Source organism: Peromyscus maniculatus, chromosome 7 (assembly GCF_049852395.1).
Source record: "Peromyscus maniculatus bairdii isolate BWxNUB_F1_BW_parent chromosome 7, HU_Pman_BW_mat_3.1, whole genome shotgun sequence".
NCBI classification, from domain to species: Eukaryota; Metazoa; Chordata; class Mammalia; order Rodentia; family Cricetidae; genus Peromyscus; species Peromyscus maniculatus.
The window spans coordinates 37,895,172-37,915,337 of record NC_134858.1 but is presented as its reverse complement, the minus strand read 5'-3'; the positions used below and the strand labels follow the sequence as shown (position 1 = coordinate 37,915,337).

Below are 20,166 nucleotides of genomic sequence, written 5' to 3'. Positions count from 1 at the left end.
TTGTTTCTGAGCTGATGTATGGTGAGGCAGAATATTGGAGCAAAGAGCAAAGGGACCTCCTCATGGCAGACCCCAATAGGTACAAGACACATCCTCCTAATGCATGTCCTCAGTGACCTCCTTCCTCCAGAAAGGCACTACTTCTTAATTTCTACCAACTCCAAATAATATCATCAAATTATGAGTTCATGGACGGACTGACCTACAAATTAGGTCGGAGCCCTCACAGGCCAATCGTTTCCCCAAAGCTCGACTGTTGCTTGTTGTGTTGAGGACAGAGTCCTTTATACATAATCCTTGATGAGGGGTGCACTTCACATGCAAATGACACCAATTACTGAGCTCAGAATGCTGCAGACTAGTGGGGTGTGCACAGGGAACCAAGTGCCACCACGTGTAGTGAGGAATTCTATATTTGTCTCCAGTGGGAGTCATCACTCTGGTCTTCAAAAAAACTTGATCAGAGAGACTCTGTCTGAATAAATGGAGGGGCTTTGTTTGGGGCTTTGGGGGTTGAGCAGGAGTTTATGAGGTAGGTAGAATGATTTAAGATGGGAAAGAAGAAATGATGCACATTTGGGGTGTGAAATAACTACCTAGAAGTGAGTGTGTTGAGACAAGGAACCATCCACACTGGCCAGATTATTTATTGTTGGATGATAGAGATATAAGGCCGGAACACAACTGAGACCAGGAGAGGGAATCTTCCAAACTCTTGCCTATGGAAATCAGAGTCTTCAATGATTGCTGAACTGAAGCCATATTTAGGGAGAATAAGCTCACGCATAAACTAGAGCGGTATACAGCACAAGCTAAAAAAATCAAAATCAGGTTTCTGCCCATTAGTGGTCCTCCTCAGATGCACAGGGGTATGGGTTAGTTAAATCTCACCCATGGGGGCGGGGGGGTAAAGCTATGTTGTTGAGCCAGTGAATAAGCAGGTCAGGTACAGAGCCTCAAAGTAGAAGACAAAAACATAGGAGGGCAGTCCCCATTGTGAATAGAGACCAATGTCAGCATTACAGGAAATGAGATAGCCTGACAGCAGAGAGATGTCAGGCCGCAGCTTTGTGAACTGCATCTTACTGAGTCATGACTGAATTTTTAATGTCCTCGCTGTTGAGAGGAGATCCAGTGAAGATGTTCAGGTGATCCAGCTCTGAGATCCAGGAAGCCTCAGAGCAGCCAGTGAGGCCCCACTCTCCACTCAAACACGTGTTCTGGGCAGCTGGGAGATGACAACCTGTTTGTTCTTCAGCCTCAGATAATAAGTACTGACTGGGTTTGCTGGAATCTGGCCCTCTGGATAACTTATCATGAATGAAGAGATGTTTGCCCCTTGAGGGGACTCACTGATGGCTGAGATGGACAGTAGCTTAAGCCATGAGGTTCTGCATCAATACATGTTTTTCCTGCCTCCCAGGAATGCAGGGGATTCCTCTACAACAGGTCATGCATAGTGTGTGGAAAGCAGGCAACCTGCTGTAGAGGGTACAAGGATCTCCATCCAGGCCCCCAGCGAGAGTTGCTGGTCTGCACTGTGATAGTTAAACACAGCACGGGGGACCTGTCCGCTTACTGATACAGTCACCCCATTAGAAAGTGATCTCTCTGAGGAGCCTCACCCAGCACCATGCCTGGACTCAGCACTCAAATAGCCCTGGCTAAATCAGAGAACAGTAAGCTCCTCCGGGACGAGGAACTAGGAAGCCCCTGGAGGTGCTGAAGGTTGGATAGGAGTACCAGAACATTCCATGTTTCTCAGACATACCTTTTTATCTTTGTATTAATATTGTTAACATGGGTATTAGAAAGAATGTGGATTTGGAAAATGGATAAAAATGATTTTGAATTCTGGCTTTGCTGCTACATTAGCTTGAGCAATTTACTAGAGTTGTCTAAGGTGTTCCTTAGCTCTAGAAGGTGTCCAGAAGCTCTGTGTCTAAAGGGGTCCCTTGCTGATTACTATAGTATAGTGAGCCTCTATGTTAGTTTGCTCTCTGCTACTGTGATAAATACCATGACTAAATGCAACTTGAACAGAAAAGGATTTATTTAGCTTATATTGCCTGATCACAGTCCTTCTTGTAGAGAAGCCAAAACAGAAACTCAAGGCAGGAACCTAGAAGCAGTAACTGAAGCAGAGGCCATAGGGGAACGTTGCTTGCTGGTTTTCTCCCCAGGACTTGCTCAACTTGTTTTTTTTTTATACAACCTGGGACCACCTGCCTTAGGGTGGTGCCACCCACAGTGGGCTGGACCCTCCTACATCAATCATTAATCAAGAAAATGCCCTCATAGACTTGCATACAGATCAATTTGATCAGTTGCATTTTCTCAGTTGAGGTTATCTCTTTCCAGATGACTCTACCCTGTGTCAAGTTAACAAAAACAAAAACAAAAACAGCCTCTGCCAAGCATCAGCTGTTGCAATGACAGCCACAAGCACATACCTTCTTTCGGCGAGCAGGCTTTGAACTACCTCTCACCCCAACAGTTGCCGCTGATGATCTTTACCCATGGAGCTGCTCACCAGTGCCATAGATGGTCATATCCAACAAATGCAAGAATCAGAACTGGGCGACCTGTGGCCTGGCTGGAGAGCTTGTATGCTGTGGTGAGACAGATGAAGGCTTAGACCTGGTTCAGCAGTACAGGGCCTTTCTGGGTATGAAATGGCATCCATGGAGAGGAATGGGCTGTCCCCATTCAACAATGTGCTGTTGCTGGAGTCAGGGACAAAGAAACCCATGTGGGGACTACCACCTATTCCGGAAGCTCCAGGGGTGTAGGTGGGGCAAATCTGTTTCCATGCTTTTTCCTAAAGGAAACTCACATCCCTTGGCTCATGGTCTCCTCCTTCACCTCCAAAGCCATCAATATAATACCTGTCATTTATTCCACAGTGTAAGTATTGCAGATGTTCTGATGCCACATCTTTGTTTGGCTATAGCCAGGCGAGGTTCTCAAAGGATTATGTCCTACTCAGAACTTGCATAGTTAGATTGGTCCACCTGAATAATCAGAGACAATCTCTCTGATCTTTGATTCACCTTGTTCACAACAGCAAAATCTCTTTTGTCCCTAAGATAGCATCTATTCAGATGTTCTGAAGAGTAGGGTGTGGCTACACTTGGGCAGGCCAGGAATCTGACTCCCACAGCACACATTATCTCCTCATTCATGCCAGACTTCTGGGAGATGGTTACTGCTGTTCGCTCCATTTTGTAGATGAGGATACTATTAGCAACCGGCTTTAGATGCCTAGGGGATCACACTCTGAGAAGTGGCCAGGGACACTCAGCTCAGGGTCTACTGTCTTATTCTTTTGTATTTCTGCCTCTGCCTGACGCCTCTAAAATCTATGCTCCCACCTCTTGGTTTCAGTCCCCCTTGTGATTGACTTCAATTATTGAAATATCCTAGCTGGCCTCACTCCCTCATTCTCCACTGTGCAGCCCGAGTTATCTACAAAGCCCACATCTGACAGGTCACAAGCCTATGGCATTCCACCACTGTTGGGGGAAAGCCCAGACATGTGGAGTTGGTATACAGGACCGTTAAGACCCAGCGTCTGCTCGACCCTCCCCCTTCACTCTTCTCCCGACTCTCTCCCATGCCCCCACATTAAGTCCAGCCCTCTCTGGTTTCCAAATGCTTTCATGCCTTAATAATTTTTCACAGATTTGTTGTGTACATTAAGATGCAAAATCATAGTATCGTACTTTGAGTGTGTGTTTAATAAAAAATGGTCTAAAGAGAAGGGCAGCATGAACAGCTGTGAATAGCATGCTCGAGACCTCACCACCATCGATCTGAAAGAAACAGGAAGCTTCACAGAAATTTGTCAGATCTGCTTCCTTTTATTCTAATTTGTTTTTCATGCCCTGTTCTAAAGACTGACTTAAGGAAAGGTGGGAAGAACAAAAGCATGCTTCAGAAACAAGTCAGCCAAGAACGACTCGATAGCTCATCTTCTCTGTTCTGTTATCTAAAACGGCGAGCACGAAAACAGAACAAAAGCAATAGAAATCAAAGACTAGAGGAGGTCTCTCCTGTTATAAACCATAAGCACGGAGAACGGGGAGAATCGTGAGAAGGCTGCTTTGCCGGCGCAGCCCTCTGTCACAGGAAACAGACAAAGGTCTAGGTGGTTTGAAGTACTGGATGAGTGATTTTATATTTGCAATTCTATGTCAAGTGAAATGTTTATAGTGTGATTTAAAGAAAGTATTCAAGACTGGGTCATATGTCATCCCAGACCGGCATATGGAGTAAGCTACACTATTAATTCATTTGACAAAGGCAGCCTGCACATCTCCCTGCCTTGGGCATGACACAGACATTAGAAGCCCATTGGCTGGTTTGTAAGGAGCTCGGGCCAAGCAAATCACTGTGGACCTACAGAGAGTCCCAAGCTCAGGGAGCTGGAGGAGTTGGCTGGGGTGGGGGATAGAGGGCTGATCAAGAAATCTTTATTTTAAAAGATAAAGCTTGAGCTGAGTCTTGAGGAATGTTCAAGAACAAGCCTGGAACAGAAAACTAGGAAGAAACCACATGTACACAGAGACAGAAAGAACATAGCAAGGATGGAGACCCAGCCTAGAGAGGTTGGGCAAGGGCAGGACCTCCAGGCATCTTGATTAGAAGCTGTCCGCACTGCTGAGAGGTGATTGGGCGGGGACCACGACAGCACTAACTACCACGCCTTCCTCCACTGCTGGGCTCCGGGGAGGAGGTGTGAACCGTGAAGGTGAAGCCTGATTAGAGGGTGGGAGTTGCTGGGGTGTGTCTTCTCTGTCTTTCTCTGATCCCCAGCTCTCCCACTGCATGCTTCCTGCCATCTCAGGGCCACAACAACAACAACCAGCTGGTGTGAACTTAAATTTCTGAATTGTCTTTCTTCCTGTAAGTTGTTTACCTCATGAAAAGTGACTAGAATGGGATGTCAAGAGTTTGAACTTCGGCAGGTGGCGAAGATGGCGGACAGCGGCGGTGGTGTGAGCAAGAGCAGCAGCCGGAGCAGCACGGGGAAGGGGGCGGTGTTGGCCGAACAGGTAACTGCTGGCTTTAACCGCCTTTGGCAGGAACAGAGAGGCTTGGCATCCAAAGTAGCTGGGCGGGAGATGGAATTGAATGAGCACAGCCTAGTGATTGATACACTGAAGGAAGTGGATGAAACCCGCAAGGGCTACCGCATGGTTGGAGGTGTGCTGGTAGAGCGGACCGTCAAAGAAGTGCCGCCTGCCTTGGAGGGTGACAAAGAGCAGATACAGAAGATCATCGAGACACTGTCACAGCAGCTTCAGGCAAAGGGGAAAGAACTCAATGAATTTCTGGAAGAGCACAACACTTGTCTTATGGGGGAAGATGAGAAGCCAGCAGCCAAGGAAAGCTCAGAAGGAGCTGGGGCTAAGTCCAGCTCAGCAGGAGTGCTGATCTCTTAGGAACTAAGGCCTCTGCACTTTCTTTTTCACCCTGACTCCCACTTCTAATTTCTTTTTATTGTTGTTGTTATTATTATTATTTTCTCTGCTATTGTAATTTTTTTGTTAATTAAATGTTTTGGTCAGGGAAAAAAAAAGAGTTTGAACTTCACTTGAACCTAATAGGTGTTCATGAATGATCCTCAACATCCATCAACCCAGGCAAATTTGAATGTTTGCACTACTGTTTGAATGGCCATGTACAGGAGGCTTCACAAAAGCACCAGGAGATGATCAGAGACCTCTGTGCTAACCCGGGTGAGGGTTCCATAGGCTCTAAACACGATCAGCAATCATAGTGTAGATGAGGGGACAGAATGAGGAAGGAGCACAGTACGTTAATGACTAACTCGATCGGGGAGATGCCACACTGTGACATCAGGGATTTAAGATGAAGACCAATTGTAAGAAAAGGAGGAAGGTGGGTTTGGAGGAGTCTTGAGACTTCACAGACCTTCACTTGGCTACATACTACCCTTTTTCTAACTCTCTCTCTCTCTCTCTCTCTCTCTCTCTCTCTGCCTCCTTCCTTCCCTCCATATCTTCTTCCTTTCCTCCCTTAGTGATTAATCTGTGTTAAAAAACCTTTTCTTTACTTGGGGCTGGAGAAATGGTTCAGCAGCTTAGAATACTTACTGATTTTCCACAGGACCCAAGTTCCCTTCCCTACCCCACATCAGGCAGCTCATAAACACCTATAACTCCAGCTCTAAGAGACTGAGGCCTCTGCAGGCCCCTGTACACGTGGAGCATTCACTAACACAGACACATGCCTACAGAGCCATAAATTTTAAAAACACTTTTTTTTCCTCCTCAGAAGTTTTATTCAGAAATTGGTAGTTCAGGATTTTTTTTCCATAGCTGTTTGGGTTCTTTTTTAGAATCTCGTATATGTTTACAGTGAAATATGACCATATTTATTTCTCTTTCCCAACTTTGAACTCCCCACTCCCTCCTAATATGCCCCCCTCCCAACTTCATGTCTTTTTTTTTCTTTTTTACTCTTTTTTTGTTTTTAATGAGTCATTAAGTCCAGTTATTAAAGTCACAGATGCATAGGTGTGGGACCATCCACTGGAAGATGGGAAACCTTCCATGATGGCCCCTCCTTGCCCAGAAAACACCTCAGTGCAGAAGTTCTTCAGTAAGAGGGGCCTGAAGACCACCTGCTCCATCTAGGCTGGGGTTTGGCTGGCTTGATCATGCAAAGGTCTTGTGCGGGTAACCACAGCTGCTGTGGGTTCCTGGGTGTGGTAACCATGTCACATCCTGAAGTCAGCATTTCCCAGAACCCCTCCTCATCCTCCAATTCTTCTAGTCTTTTCCCCTCCCTTTCTGCCATGTTCCCTCTGCCTCGGTTGGGGGGCGGGGGTAATACAAGTGTCCCATGTAAGCCTGAGCACTCACTCACTCATTCTCAGGACTCTGACCAGTCAAGAATCTCAGCACTGATGGTTGCCCACCAAAAAGAAAAAGAAAGAAAAAAGAAAAGAAATGTTTCTGACCAAGGTTGGGAACAGCCAGGCCTATGGATAGAAACATAAATATTCATAAGGCAATTTGATGGCATAACCATTAAAACCTTTGTTTTTTTGTTTTTGTTAGTTATTTGTTGAGATAGGGCCTCCATGTAGACCTGGCTGTCCCGGACTTACTAAGTTAACCAGGCTAGACTGGAACTCACAAAGACTCCCCGTTGCCTCTGCCTGCCAAGTACTGCGATTAAAGGCATGCACCACTACACTCGACCTAAAAATCTTTTCTTAACAAAATACCACTCTGTTTCACACTGATTCATTCTTTTCTGCTTCTAAGTTAAGAGCCCTGGCTTCACTTGAGCAGAAATCCCTATGAAGAACTCCTTGGGATGCTACGGGCAACTTGGAGCTGTGTCTCCCACTTACGAATTCACTGATATCTTCTTTGGGGGCTCCTCAGGGAATATTCTAAAGTGCTGTTAACTCCAAAGGAAGGGAGGGAGGAAGAGATTGAAGAAGGTGGGAGAGAGTGTCAGAGGGAAGGGCCACAGTCTACTCCACCGGCCCTTTGAGCTCTGTGCTCTGTTTTCATGAATTCTCCCCACTGTGTTCTCTCACTCTCTCGACATCACCTGGACTATTTCCTTTACCATGAAATACTACATGAAGCCCTCTTAAACCCCCTTCCAAACAGTCTATGTTCCCGGCTTCTATTCCATCCCAGTCCACTGTCTCCCTTCCTTTGACACCACCATGTTTGAGAACGCCCAGTATAGACTTACTACATAGCAAGCTTTCAATGTGCACCGATCTATTACTAAGTGATTAAGGGGAGAGTTAGAAGACAGGCATTAGGTGGAAAAGCCAAGGTCTGAAATAACAGCTGAAAGGACAAAAGGGAGTTGTTGACCAGAGTCACACAGAAAGGTTATAAGCAGCACTGTAGACCCACAGAAATTAGAGGTACTCATTCACTATGGCACTCCTCCCAGTGTTCTTTGTTTTCCCCCCAAACTATACACTGAAGACCGGAAGTGAGTTCTTAGACAGCAGATGCTCGCGCTAAATCAGCATTGTGAGATTTTTCAGGGCTGATATCAAACAAAACCAATGGAGCAGAGGTGGTGGAGTAACCAAACAAGTGACCAAAGAGATGCCCAGGAGGCCTCGGTGAGGGTCTAGGGGAAACATTGGGCCAGGATGGCACTGGATGTGGCATGCAATGGGTAAAGGAGGAAATGATTCTTGGCAGAAGACAAAGGTGTTAAGAGGGGATGGCACAGAGAAGAGATGCTAGAAGGCACAATTCAGTGATGGCTGGGTGCAGAGATGTGAGTGATCAGGATGGGGGGGGTTGATTCTGTACAGTCACAATGGGACCAAGCTTGCGTGTAGCCATGTAGTGTGTTTGTGGACTATGGATCAGTGAGGTCTCTTGTCAATCACTGAAGAAAGACCTAGTCTACCTGTTTGTCACCGTCATTAGAACAGTGCAGAAGTACAGTGAATCTGTGTGCAATGAATGCATAAGTAGATGAACTGACATCTGGTTCAGGCAAGCAGAAAAGGGTATTGGATGAAATCACAAGGGAAGGCCTCTTTCAAACATTACTGGGTCAAAGGTCAAATAAAGTAACCAGGACTATCCAGATCTGGATTCCTCCTTACATCGTTTTGACCTAAGTTCTGGGCTTGCCTTGGTACAAGATCTAGTTAAGAGTCATTTTCCAAAATATCCCTATGAAACTTTCATAGGCCTTTTTGGCTAACCTGTATATTCCTAAACCTGTCACTGTGGCCAAGACAGTGATGGTATTATTTGGCTTAGCCTGGATAACATGGACCCTGAAGGCTAGAACTTTGTCTGCGTCTCAGAGTCAAAGACTAAGAGGGAATGAAAACGCAGTTTGACAACAAGTTGAATAAGTGAATACTGTGTGGAAAAAGCAACAGAGGGTTGTGACAAAGAGCATAGTCCACATTCTCTCAAATAGCGGGGAGCTGCTAAAAGATTTATTGGGAGCAGTATAGATTCATTTGCATTTCAGAAAGATCACCCTGGAGCAGTATGGAAGACAAGTTAAAGTAGGCTGAGTCTTAGGGGAGGAAAATCTACAAGATGAGTCGATTCAAATTTAAACTCACCAACCCCCCCTCTGCCTTCTCTGGAAACACAGTAATGAGCAAGCCACTATCCCATCCATGTGAAAGATAGACAAGTAACAGGTACTTACATTGCATAATAAGGCTTCCTAACATAGCTCAAGATATAGTCTACGTTTAAGGTTTGAAAGATGAGTCTGTATTGGATGTATCTGCCCTCAGCTGCAAGTAGAAACAATACACAAGAAAAAATGAACTCCAAAAAGCCAGAGCATAGTAGCTAGAGCTGGGATCATATTATTGCAAAGCCCAAGGCTGAAGTTGGAAGTTAGATATTATCCCTCAGCTTTTCAGAGCCATGAATGTCTTAAGATTTAAGAGTGTCAATGACCACTCTAAAAGTCCCCTCCCCCTTGAAAGATCAATCTGGCCATGAATTAGAAAACTCACAAACAGGATTTGGGGATGGTATAGCTTAGTAGACATTTGGCATGGGCTCCTTTCCCATCAACCCCCTCCAAAATAATAATTACAAAACGGTGTGCAAGATCGCCACAAAAAAAAAAGTGGTTTTTGAAATAATTCAGAAAAGTTACTAGTCCCCTCTATTAAGACAGTAATAACAATGGGGGTAGAGGGAAGCAGGTTTTGATGGAGTTTCTACATTGGAGAATAAGAATAACAGAAAGCGTAGGGAAGTCAACGAGAATCCGAAGTGAATACCCGGGCTTGGATCTCTGGCTTAGAAGCTGGGCTTTTCCACTGCTATGACAGGACACCTGATAGATACTTTTTTATTGGAGGAATGGTTTGCTGTAGCTCACAGTTGTCTCAGAGGTTTCAGTCAATGGTCAAATGTCTCTGATTCTGGGACTGCAAGGAGGCTGGGCATCATGGCAGACAGGAGCCAAGGAAGAAAAGAGCTTGCTCACAGCAGCCAGGAAACAGAGAGCACAAGCCTGTTCTGGCTTCTTTCTCTTTTGTTCCACCTAGTCCCCAAGTCAGAGTGGGTCTTCCCTCTCAGTGAGTCCTCCCTCTGAGTGAGTCCTCTCTAGAGGCATCCTCACAGCCACAGACCTGGTGCACATCAGTAATCTCCTAGGTGTCTACCCATCCAATCATGCCATGTCAGTACGTGTAAAATGCAAGTGTGGTATCCAGGACAAGAACTGTGAACAGCTGGGACTCAAGGTGGAATTTGTGTGGTCTTGACAGGGAAGTGATCAAGGTTGGACATGATATCAGAGAAGATGAGAGGCCACGGAGGAGCCGTTAGTTGAGATCGGAGCCCCGGGAATAGGAACCCGGGTAAAGAAAAAGGCAGAGGCAGAGCTATCAGCAAGGAGTCTGCAGAAACCTGCCAGAGTGAGCTTGTCCTGCAGCGGACTAGTGGGATACTGTCCTTGTTTCAATGTTGACTTTTCTCCATCTGAATACTGGCCCTTGTGTGATTTTCAGCCATCAATTTTTTCAACTCTTGATGGCCTTAACAGATGAAACGACTCGATTCTAAGCCCATCTATCTCAATGCTTGTCAAAGAACCGAGAAGTTCCAAGCCCCATGCTTTGCCTCTGAATTAAGGACTTTCATGGGTTAAAAGAAGTAAACCACTTGCCCCAGCAACTGCTTGAATTTACTCCCATGCTTGGAAGTACTTCAATCATTAGGGTTCAGCAGAAGCTCGAAGCATCCTACAAAGGCTGTTCCTCACCGGCTGTTGTGAATGGCTCAGCAAGTGGGCCCATCATTTTCTTGCTAATTAATTTAGGTCTAATTGGTTTCTGCCCACACAACAGTGCAGGTTGCGAAAGAGGGCAATAGCAGTCGGATTCTACTAAAAGTACCTGCCTGCATCAAAGCCTCCACCATTAAGCAATTCACTGCGCAGGGAAGAGCTCTTAAGAACTCAACAAAGTGAATTAATACCCCACCCCCTTCCCAATTAGCTTCAGAAAAATCTCCAAGTGACGAGAACTCTGTCAGCGTCCCAGGAAACATTTCATCTTACTATCACTATTCTAGCATGACACATCCTTGCAAGAAGTTACCAAACATTGACCAGCCCACATGCTGTGCATTATTTAGAAGGATTTCAAGTTCTCCAAAGGACTGTTACCTACACAGATGCCACAGCCAGGAAGTTTTACTTATTATTTTATCCCTCGTGGATAATAGCATGCATATAGATGGTGTTCAATTATTCCTTGCTACGTGAATGAGTAAATGAGGAGAGAGGGAAGGAGAGAGGCAGAAAGGAAGGAGGAAGGGAAGGATGAACTGACTTGTGAATTTGTTCTCATTCAAAAAGCCCCAATAGAAAAGTACTATCTTGGGGCTTGGAGACGTCTCGGTTAGTTGGTAAAGTGCTTGTGGCTCAAGCATGAAGATCTAAGTTCAAATCCCTAGCATGCATGTAAAAATTCAGGCTTGGTGGTGAGCATCTGTAACCCTAACACTGGATAGGCGTAGAGGGATGAAGGGAGTTAGGAGGAGTCTCGAAAGTCATTGGCCAGCCAGCCTAGCCAAATTAATGAGCTCCAGGTTCAGTGAAAAAAAGCCATGTCCTCAAAAAATTAAATGGAAAATACTTAAGGAAAAAACTCAGTGTTGACCTCTGGCTTCTGCATGCACTTGTGTACATGTTCATTTGACCTGGGATATGTACATAAAAAGATGCACATACACATGTACATGTAGCACACATGTGCACACACATGCACACACATACATACATGTACACATGAAGTACTGTCTTGGAAGTCAACCCTGTGACCTATAAGATCATAAACAAGTAATTTAATCTCTCTAAATCATGTGTTCTTCCATTTAATGTCTGCTCTCTGCATAACATATTTCAAACTACTGTAAGGATGACAGGGGTGGTGATTCACGCCTTTAATCCAGGACAGGCAGGGCTCTATAAAGAGACTCTATCTAAAAAGCAAACACCTACAAAATTATTATAAGGAAGCAGGAGGTGGTGGTTTGGCTCAGAAGAAGAGCATTTGCCCAGCATGTGCAGGTCCCTGTATTCAGTCTCCAGATCTCCAGCCCTGACAGGGGATGGGTGATAATGATAATGAAGCAAAATATTGAATTGATATATTAGAAGACAAAAAGTTTAACTTTCTAAAAAGTTAAGAGCTAGTTACTATCGTATTCATTATTGTAGTTAGACCAAGTTAGTGTCTTTTAATGACATTTTACTCTAAGCATTCATGAAACTCTTGTGACTTCTTGTCCCTACTGCACAAAGCTAAATGTAACTCAGTTGCTGCCCTTAAGGGCTCAGGACTCAGTGAGGGAAGCAGACTAAAACCGGAAATTGTCACCCTGGAAGCGGCCGCGTCAGAAAGTAGCCAGAAGTCGTTGAGAGGAGCCATTACTCTGTTCAGCCAGTCAGGGACTGGGGTGGGGAGGGATGTAATTGAATGGGCTACAATGTGTAATAGACACCTGTGAGATGGAGACAAAATGGGCTGTGGGTGTTTTAAGTTAGGTGAGTCATATCTCACCATACTTATTTTTCAGCTTTCTTTTCATACTGATTATATTTCCTAGACTAACCAGACTGATATAGAGTCGTGAGAATAGGGTCACAAGTTATAGGATCACAAGTATCTAGCTCTTCCCAGGATTGCAAATATTCCATGACTTAAATTAGTTGTTAAGCTATAGAGAGTCTTTTTCTATACCCCCAGCTCACAAGAAAACAACACGGAGACTTATTATTAACTATAAAAGCTAGGCCTATAGCTTAGGCTTTAACCCATTTATATTAATCTACATTTTACCTGTTGGCTTTTTAACCTGTCTTCCATCTCGCATCTCCTGTTTTCTCTTCATGTCCCCTAGCATCTCTCCAGTGTCTAGAGTCATATCCTCTTCCTCTCTCTCTGCCCGGAAGTCCTGCCTAACCTCCTCCTGAGTAGCTATTGGCCATTCAGCTCTGTATTAAACCAATCAGAGGGCATCTTGCAAAGACACATCTTTACAGTGTACAAAAAGACTATTCCACAACATTAAGCCCGTCATGGTATAGCATGTTTGCAATCCCAGCACTAAAGGTAGGGGGCAGGAGGATCAGGAGTTCAAAGTCAGTCTCTACTACTTTGCCAGTTCAAGGCTAGCCTGGGCTACATGAGAACCTGTCTCAAGAAAAGGGGAAGAGGGTTGGGGCTGGGGAGATGGTTGATAAGGTAAAAGTGCTTCCTGCACAACCATGGGGACCTGAGTTCAAATCCCTAGAACAAAGCATGGTCCCATATGTACCAGTAACCACAGCACTTCAAGTGCCAGAGACAGAAGGATGTCTGGGGCTTGCTGGCTGTCAGACTAGCTGTGGATTGAGTGTAAGACACTGTCTCAAGAGAACTCAGTGGAGGGTGATAGAGCTGGACACCCAGTGTCTTCCTCTGGCCTCTAAGAACCACACTTGTCCCAGGCGCGCACACACACACACACACACACACACACACACACACACATACCGTGCACACTCATCACACAAACACAAGATAGATAGATAGATAGATAGATAGATAGATAGATAGATAGATAGATAGATAGATAGATAGATAGATACTCCTTTTTTAAGGAAGTGAAGGGTGCCTGACTGGGACAAAGCATCCAAGGTGGCTGAGAGGTAGACCTTGGTAGATAAGGGCCAGCTTCGGAATGAAAGGTGTTACATGCTGCAATGAGTAGAGTAGTCTGTATTTTCTTATTTCATCAGAGGAACGCACAGTTGATGCTCAGTTCCAGGGCTCAGAAAGCTATTGTTGGATGAGGGCAGAAAATGAAGCGTTGCACCAGCCAAGTGAGACTTGACTCTGCTCTCACCTTCGGCCCCCTGTTTCTGTGAGCAATGCTTTCTGGATTCAGGGAAGGGGTGATGATCGTTAGGGTCTGGGAGCCTTCAGACATCCTTGTGGAACTGAAACTCGTACTTTGAAATCCCGTATACACAGCCCAGGCCACACATCAGTGAGGCCTCTGCTTCCACCGGGCCGAGGGGAGCAGGGAGCCAAGCCAGACGGCAACATTTTTCTTGTTGCTATTTCCCTCTTGCTCTCCGCAGACACCCCCTGCACCACCCTGTACCCGACATGAGGTCCCAGCTCAGTCCCAGGATTGAAGGCCGATTGTGCCGTGCTGTGACAGGAACTCTTTAAAAGGAAAATAAAGACCCGACAAGCGGCGACACGCTATCATTAAGTAATCATAATTTCCTCCCCATATTACGACAATAGATGTCACTCTCTCATCTGGAAGGCAGGCCACGTACAGAAACACCATGTCAAAAACCCTTTCAGACAAAGACGGGGTGCCAGGGAGTGAGCCGGCTGGGTGCTCTGCGGAATATTTTGATGGGCTGCATCCATCCCACTTGCCAACCCCCAACTCCTCCGTTCTCTAATAAAAGTCAGATCTATAAAGAACTTCAAAGGCTCCCCAGTCTGACAAACAGTAATAAAACAAGAATCTTTTTTTTTTTTTTTTAACCTGCCAACACGCATGGAGGAAGCAGAGCTGACAAGAGCTGCCTTGGTTCTGTTTTAGTCATCAACAGGCTAACGGCAGGGCACTTCCTCCTAGCGGGAAGCTGGGTCTGGGCTGTCAACTGTGAAGGAATACAGAAGGGTCAGGCAGCACAGGGCCCCTTTCTATTCTTTTTTTTTTTTCTTCTAGTCTCCATCCCACCCCAGGTCACAGGCCACTCCAGCCCAGATACAGTCTCAACTGCTCTCTATAAAAAAAAAGACACAAGAAGCAAAATAGGTCTGGTCTCACCTCCCCTTCCTCCTCCTCCGTTGAACGGAGGACTGGGGGTTGGGAGAGCGAGAACAAATATGTAAGGAAATAATTCTGGGATCCAGAACATCTGGCTTCTATTCAGACCCAGTCACCAACCTTGGGAGCATATTGAAAGCATTTGGCTGTCTCGAAAGTCTAAAAGGAGCTCTTTATCTGAGACTCAACAGCCAGCCGCAACACATGCTTCTATTTGGACACAATTGGAGCTAAGACCGGCCGCTTTTTTTAAAAAAGGAAAAAGGTGGAGGATTTAGACCGGCTCTCCAACCATGGATCTGCCACTTGTCTGAGACAACTGTGTGACTTCGTTTGACTTCCTCAGTATCTCTGCAACTTGAGTTTCTCAACTGGAAAGCCTTGATTGAACCGCCCTCGTGTGGGGTTATCGGGAGTATTAATAGCACGGTACCTCCTAAGGACCTGGTGCAGAGCCTGGTATACAGTCTCTGCTTCCCTCAGACAAACCGCTGAGCCACATTTTAGCCAATGGGCATAAAAGGGCCTGTCTTGCCAGATCTAGTGCTACATGCCCATAATCTGAATATTCAGAAAGCTGAAGCAGGATTGTGAGTTCTAGGCTAAACTGGTGTGTGTAGTAAAAGCTTGTCTCTAAAAAACTAAGTGCTACCTTGCCTGTCTCACCCATACCTTCGTGATTACAGTAGAGCTGATGTTGAGTGCTTTGCAGGTAAGAGCGACTGTGGTTGAGAACATTATTACAGAAATAATATAAAGTAGCATGCCAGAGGCAATTGTTTGTAGTATTCCTAAAACCAACTGGGTTTGGGGAGGCTGGACATGAGAAATTTCTAGATCACTGCTGGACATGTATTTTACTGCATTGGTGATGAAAAGTTCCTTAGCTGCCCACTGCAGCCACATCTTGCTCTGCTCCTGGACCTTTCTGAGACACTGAATTCCACACAATCCCTGGATCCTCAGATTTTCTGAACAGCTAGAAGCCAGGCGGCTGGCATGTCAAGAAACCGCCCTGCGGAAGCACAAAGGATATGGGGGGGGGGGGGCGGGGGGGTGCTCCAGAGCACAGTGAGGATTGTCTCTGCTTCTGTGTGGCTCTGTTTTAGTCCAGTCCCTAAAAGATTAGATAAAGTGAGCCTGAAGCTGCTTGGCCTTAGGTAGTTAGTGAGCCAGAGTGCACCCCCAGAATATTACTGGGTCATCAGGTCTCACTCCTCTGATGCCCAAGATTGAAGACTAGAAAGCATGCGCTTTCTACACAGTCACAAGACACTTGTACCTGTGTGAGTTCACACTGACTATGTCTAATGCTCCAGACGAGAAAACTGGGTCCCAACCAAAGGGTTAAAAGGGCCCAGGCTTCCCTAGTTCAAAGCCTCCACATCATACCACGGCTACCAACTGAGTTGATGCTCTGGGAATCACAGGAATCCTCACTAGGCCTCAGAATTCCTGGGGCAGCTCTGGGAAATCCAGGAAACATCACTAGACCCTAAGAATCTCTGGGGCAGCTCTGGGAAATCCAGGAAACATCACTAGACCCTCAGAATCTCTGGGGCAGCGCTGGGAAACAGATCTACGCAGGATCAGAGCAAATTCTCAGGTCTGGCTTGGTGAAACTTCTCCTCATTTCAGTCTCTACTTAAATTTCTCCTTAAAACAAGAAAAGGGCTGTGGAGGACGAAGCCGACTTGCAGGAGAAGTGTTCGGTATGCAGGGTTGGGCCACCACACCCTCCTTTCCCCACACTTCTCCACAGCTCTGGCCATGCCTTCCAGCTCAATCCTCCATTTCCCACGACATTACATAGAGCTTCTGTCTGACTTCCGGACACCGAGCCTGGCTGGGCTGTGCTAGACACCTCCCAGGTCTCTGCCAACCTCCCAACTAAGTCTTCCGACAGGACGAAAGAGCACCAAGGTGCCCTTGGAGTACATTGCGACTTTTAGCTGAGTAGACTTGACTTAAGAGTGTGCTGACTCCTCCAGGAAGCCTTTCATTCCCCCCTCTCCCACCTGTTCTATCCATTCAGAAAAAAAGCCACCCCTGTGTACCTTGATGGGATCACACTCTTTCATCCGTGACAGCATCCATTCCACTGTGTTATAAAGGTGTATGGATTTGTCACTATCTCATGAAATACATACTCTGTCTTTTGCTACTGAGCCACAGTTCCTGGTACCATGTCTCTGACATGATTGACATTCAGGAGTACATGAAAGCAGTTTTTGAAGAGCCTTTGCACAGACAAGAACTTCAACAGATTTTGTTTTTTAATAAAGCCAAAGAAGCTTATATCTCTGAGTTCCTCACTGGCCAATGACTCTTTCCAAAGCCTTGGTTTAAAAAACTATGTAGTTTTATTTTCTTTTCCTTAGAGTACTTCTCAAGTGATGCAAATGCCAGGCTGCTTGAAACCTAACTGTATTCCTTGTGAATCAAAGTTCAGATGCCAAGCCTGATGATCTGAATTTGATTCCCAGAATACGCAAGTGGAAGGAGAAAACTGACTCCTACAAGTTGTTATCTAATCTCTACACATGCACACACACACACACACACACACACACACACACACACACACACACACACACTAGGTAGGTAGGTAGGTAGATAGATAGATAGATAGATAGATAGATAGATAGATAGATAGATAGATAGATAGATAGATAAGCAGACAGACAGATATTAAAGAGCAAAACAATTAAAAACTACAACAGGATTACAAACACCAGTGTTCACAATCCTAAGTAAAGTGTTTTCAAACAACACCTACTGAGTATAACAGAACTCATAAGTTTCCTTCCTAGGGTGGTGAAGTGGCTGGGCAGGTAAAGGTGATGGCTGCTATGCCTGATTACCTGAGTTCTGTCCAAAACTTCGTGACTAACAGGAGTCCTTCTCAATTTATGTCACACATGACTCTCCAGAAAACTCAACATTTTATTTCTCTGTTGCTGCATAACAAACCATTAAGAAGCAGTGACTTTAAAACAATAATAATTATTCACTTTGCCTCCAACCTAGAACGTACCTGAGCCTCAGTAGATAGGCCTCCGTCAGTCAGCAGTGGCTGGGACTGGGGGCATTTGCCAAGACTTTTTCATCACAGTGTATAGCTACCAATATTGTGGCTATTGAAACACCTGTGACTGCACCAACTGGGACCCCCAGGCATCTCTTCCGATGTGAAGTCTCCATGGAAAGACCTCAGAATCCTGTTCTCTAAAGCCAGACAAAGGCATCTAAAGTGAGTGTCCCAGCAGAGAGTAACAGATATGCCATTTCCTAAGCTGGCTAAGAACAACAAGAGAATTTACTTTCTCACAGTATCTTTCTTGAGGTGGCCATTAAAGGTCTATTGAAATACAAAAGGATGCTGCATAGACTGTACCTCTTACAGGGACAGTGTCACTTTGCAAATATGGTTTTTGGGGTTTTTGTTGTTGTTGTTGTTGTTGTTGTTGTTGTTGTTGTTTTTGTTTTTTTTTTGTTTGTTTTTTTTGTTTGTTTGTTTTTTTGGTTTTTTTTTTTTTTTTTTTTGGTTTTTTGAGACAGTGTTTCTCTGTGTAGTTTTGGTGCCTATCCTGGATCTCACTCTGTAGACCAGGCTGGCCTCAAACTCACAAAGATCCACCTGCCTCTGCCTCCCAAGTGCTAGGATCAAAGGCGTGTGCTACCACCACCCGGCCAAATATGTCTTAAATAACCCCATGACATCATATACTTAGTGAGCAGGAACCCACAGTAATATGAATATACATTAAAGTCAGAAACAAAGCAAGGATGGTCACTGTTAGTTATGATTTTATTCTTGCATACAAAATGTATGTGATCTTATTTTGGCACAGAAAATGGAATATTGGACAACGTCCTAATATAGTTAAGGCTTTATAAGCTTCGATGCCTCTGTATTGCACAATCACAAATAATCCCAAACCACACATGGCTGTGGTTTTGATCTCCTGGCACTCCATAAATATAGATGGTAAGCTAGGTGTACCTCATGTGCTTCAGTTTGTTTACCTCTAATTCAGAGTGTCTGGTTAATACTAATTAGGATAGAGAAAATAAGAAATAGAAATATGGGGAAGGAGGTGATGACTTTGCTTTCTGCAGATAATATGATATGCATCTATAGAGGTCAAAAGAATCATCTAAGAAGTGTAACAAACATACCTTAGAAAGATGTGTGATATCTTTTGGAATACAGAACTTAACAACACACACACACACACACACACACACACACACACACACACACTTATGTGCTAGCATTCAGGGGCTATAGCTTAGTGATGGGGCGTTTGCCTGGCATGTCCAAGGCATTGGACGTATTCCTCAGTATTGAAAAAACAATGAATATAATGAAAGATGAGGATAGAAAAAATATACTTCAGAGCATAATTTTAACACTCAAAGAGCAAATTCTGTACAATCTCTGCAGAAAACTTCAAAATACTCCTGAAGACCATCACTTATTCCTTATGTGTGACCATGCACAATGACAAAAACTACGAAGCTGTGTTTGAGGTAGCAAAATGTTGCACACAACAAGTCTAGCAAAAATACTGGTTTAATTAATGCATATGTAGCTAATGTAACATGCAGCATCCATCATTGAAGAACAAAGAAGCCCGATCCATGTGAGTATGGAATGGGGCTCCAGACAAGTTATTAATCAAACACTCATGCAAGAAAGGTTCTACTCTTACACTATTTGTCTGAAAAATCTTGGAGGAAGGAGCATATCAAAACCTCCAGGCAGGCACTTCATACGGTGTCTACAGAGCAATAAGAGATTGGCATAGTGACAATGGTATTTGCTTCCAAACACAGGAGCTAGGGAACAGAAGTGGAGAAAGACTTTGCACCAAATGTTCATTACTTTGTTTTGATTCTTGACATGAATGGCTGCATTAATTATATAAAATTTAAATAATGGGGCTAAAAGGAACCTCCTAGTTAGAGTAACGGGCAGTGCCTCCATCTCCTAACTTCTGGGGCTGAGGTTTAGCCCAGTGTCAGATTGTGTATTCACCATGTGTAAGTCTGGGTTCAATCCCCATCAGCAAAAGGAAAAAAAAAAAAAAAAAAGAGGAGGAGGAAGAAAAATCAAATACCACTCTTAAAAAAGAAAAAAAAAAATGCTTTGAAATATTTAAACTTGTATTAGCAAGTATTAATTGTACTTATTAGTTGGGTGTTGTTTAACAGTTCCATCAAACCTTTTAAAACATGTTTGTGGTTGTTCATACGTTTTTCACATGTCACAGGTCATGGAGGCACAGAGTTCTGAACA

General features: G+C 44.6%; 1 pseudogene; it reads left to right on the top strand.

The window, feature by feature from the left end:
* Positions 1-4,979: 4,979 nt before the first annotated feature.
* LOC102918791 (prefoldin subunit 2 pseudogene) lies at positions 4,980-5,584 on the top strand (annotated as a pseudogene).
* The last annotated feature ends 14,582 nt before the right edge of the window (positions 5,585-20,166 follow it).